This window comes from Moschus berezovskii, chromosome 8 (genome assembly GCF_049115385.1).
Source record: "Moschus berezovskii isolate FMDL1 chromosome 8, NW_MosBer_1.0, whole genome shotgun sequence".
NCBI lineage: Eukaryota > Metazoa > Chordata > Mammalia > Artiodactyla > Moschidae > Moschus > Moschus berezovskii.
In genome coordinates, this window is record NC_142467.1 from 48959828 (window position 1) to 48962938 (window position 3111).

The window sequence follows — 3111 nt, forward strand, 5'->3', positions numbered from 1 at the left end:
TAGAATGGACTGGTTGAATCTCCTTGCAGTTCAAGGGACTCTCAAGAGTCTTCTCCAACACCACAGTTCAAAAGCATCAATTCTTCAGCGCTCAGCTTTCTTCACAGTCCAACTCTCACATCCATACATGACCACTGGAAAAACCACAGCTTTGACTAGATGGACTAGATGGACTTTTGTTGGCAAAGTGATGTCTCTGCTTTTTAATATGCTATCTAGGTTGGTCATAACTTTCCTTCCAAGGAGTAAGCGTCTTTTAATTTCCTGGCTGCAATCACCATCTGCAGTGATTTTGGAGCCCCCCAAAATAAAGTCTGACACTGTTTCCACTGTTTCCCCATCTATTTCCCATGAAGTGATGGGACCAGATGCCATGATCTTAGTTTTCTGAATGTTGAGCTTTAAGCCAACCTTTTCACTCTCCTCTTTCACTTTCATCAAGAGGCTTTTGAGTTCCTCTTCACTTTCTGCCATAAGGGTGGTGTCATCTGCATATCTGAGGTTATTGATATTTCTCCCAGCAAACTTGATTCCAGCTTGTGCTTCTTCCAGCCCAGCGTTCCTCTTGATGTGTTCTGCATATAAGTTAAATCAGCAGAGTGACAATATACAGCCTTGATGTACTCCTTTTCCTATACCTCAATCTAAAAATAATAATAGTAAGTAAAAGGAGTTTTTAGAAATCCTATATACAACAATAGGAAAGAAAATCACCTAGAAACAATCTACATCTGTGAAGAAAAATAAAGTCTGCTAAGAGGCATAAATTAAGATTTGCATAAACAGTTATAATGCATGCTTTAGTTTGGAAAACTCAGATTGTAAATATGACCATTTTGCCCAATATAATCTATCAATCTAACTTAATCTCAATAAAATGCCCAACTACATTTCAGCATTGGGGCAGGGAGTTAGAAGATTCTTAAAGTTATCTAGAAGAATTAATGCAGAGGGAGGAAAGTTAAAATATGAATAAGGTAAAATGAGTGGCCCTTTCTTATCAAGTGTTAAATATATTACGTAGTTAAAATAATTCGGTACTAGCATTAGAAAAGACTAACCAATGGAAATGTAAAAACAGATCATACTACAGAGAAATTTGATTAATATGATAAGCTGCTGCTGCTGCTGCTAAGTCATTTCAGTCGTGTCCAACTCTTAGCGACCCCATGGACTGCAGCCCACCAGGCTCCCCTGTCCCTGGGATTCTCCAGGCAAGAACACTGGAGTGGGTTGCCATTTCCTTCTCCAATGCATGAAAGTGAAAAGTGAAAGTGAAGTCGCTCAGTCGTGTCCAACTCTTAGCAACCCCATGGACTGCAGCCCACCAGGCTCCTCCATCCATGGGATTTTCCAGGCAAGAGTACTGGAGTGGGGCGCCATTGCCTTCTCCGAATATGATAAGAGAAACCTTTTAAATAAAATAGGGAAAAGATTATTCAATATATGGTGTTGGAAAAACTAGCTAGTCATTCTGAAAACGTATTAATGGTGATAAATTTTTGGTGCTGACCAAATACTAAGCACTGTTCTAAATGCTGTACAGATATTAACTCATTTAATCTTTCTAAAAATCCTCTGACATTTGTAGTATTATTCTACTCATTTTGCAGATGAGGAAAATAAGATACAGAAAGGTTAAGTGACTTAGCCAAGCTACACAGTTAGTCAGTGACAAAGCCAGGATTCTATTAAGAGTTAAAAATTAAATATTTAAAGGCAAAAATTAATAACCATTAAAAATGCATTTTTTTCAAGGAAGACATACAGATGGCCAACAGGCACATGAAAATATGTTCAACATCACTAATCATCAGATAAATGCAGATCCAAACCACAATGAGATATATCACATCACACCTGTCAGAATGGCTATCATCAAAAAGACAGCCAGTAACAAATGTTGGGACAATGTGGAGAAAAGGGAACCCTTGTACACTGTTGGTGGGAATGTAAAACTGTTGCAACCATTATAGAAGACAGTATGGAGGTTCTTCAAAAAACTAAAAAAAGAACTACCATATGATTCAGCAGTTCTACTCCTGAGTATATATCCAAAGAAAACAAAACACTAATTTGAAAAGATATATGCACCCCAATATTCACAGCAGCATTATTTACAATTGCCAAGGTATGGAAGCAACTTAAGTATACATCAACAGATGAATGGGTAAAGAAAATGTGAGTGTGTGTATATATATATATATATACTCATTATTAGTCATAAAAAAGGATAAAAATTTGCAATAGAATGGATGAACCTGTAGGTTATTATGCTTATAAGGTGCAGTGCCAAACAGAGAAAGACAAATACTATACGTTATCACTTATATGTGAAATCTAAAAGATGAAGCAAAGGAAGGAAAATAACAAGCTCTGAGGAAGCAGATTCAAAGATACAGAGAACAAACTAATGGATATCAATAGTGGGGGAGGAAGGACAAGACAGGGGTAAGGGCCTAAGAGGTACAAACTACTATGTATGACATAAATAAGCTACAAGGACATATTGTACAGCACTGGGAATATAGCCAACACTTTATAATAACTTTAGTTCGAGGATAATCCAAAAAAATTTTGTATCACTATGTTGTACACCTAAAACTAATGTAATATTGTAAATCAACTATACATCAATTTAAAAACAAAGCTGCTCCATCCCCACACAAGGAAGGTGATAGGACCCTCTGTAGGGCCACACCTGCATCCTGCAATTGAGCAGCACCTTGTTGGCTGGGCAGCCTCCATTGTGAGGTAGCTCTGATTTCCCCCTTACCAAAGAGACACAGGTCCTGAGCCTGGCCCCACATCCAGGCACCAGGACCTCCAGTCCAATGGTGTTTTCTTCCTCCCAGCCACACGGTTCACTTTGCCCAAAAGCACTAAGGGCTGAACTGGAAGCAGCTGAAAGTCCAGGCAAGTCCTAGTGTGCGGCCAGGCAGTCACAAGGGCACTGATGGACCATCCTGAGATGAGACTCTCATAAGTCCCCAAGGCCAGGCGAGGCCTGTAATCAACATCGGCTTCCCCTGTCACCAGCGCCAGGACCAGCCCACGAATTGGGAACCAGGTTCTCAGGCCTGCAGCCTCATTTTCTCTGGAGAAAACCCC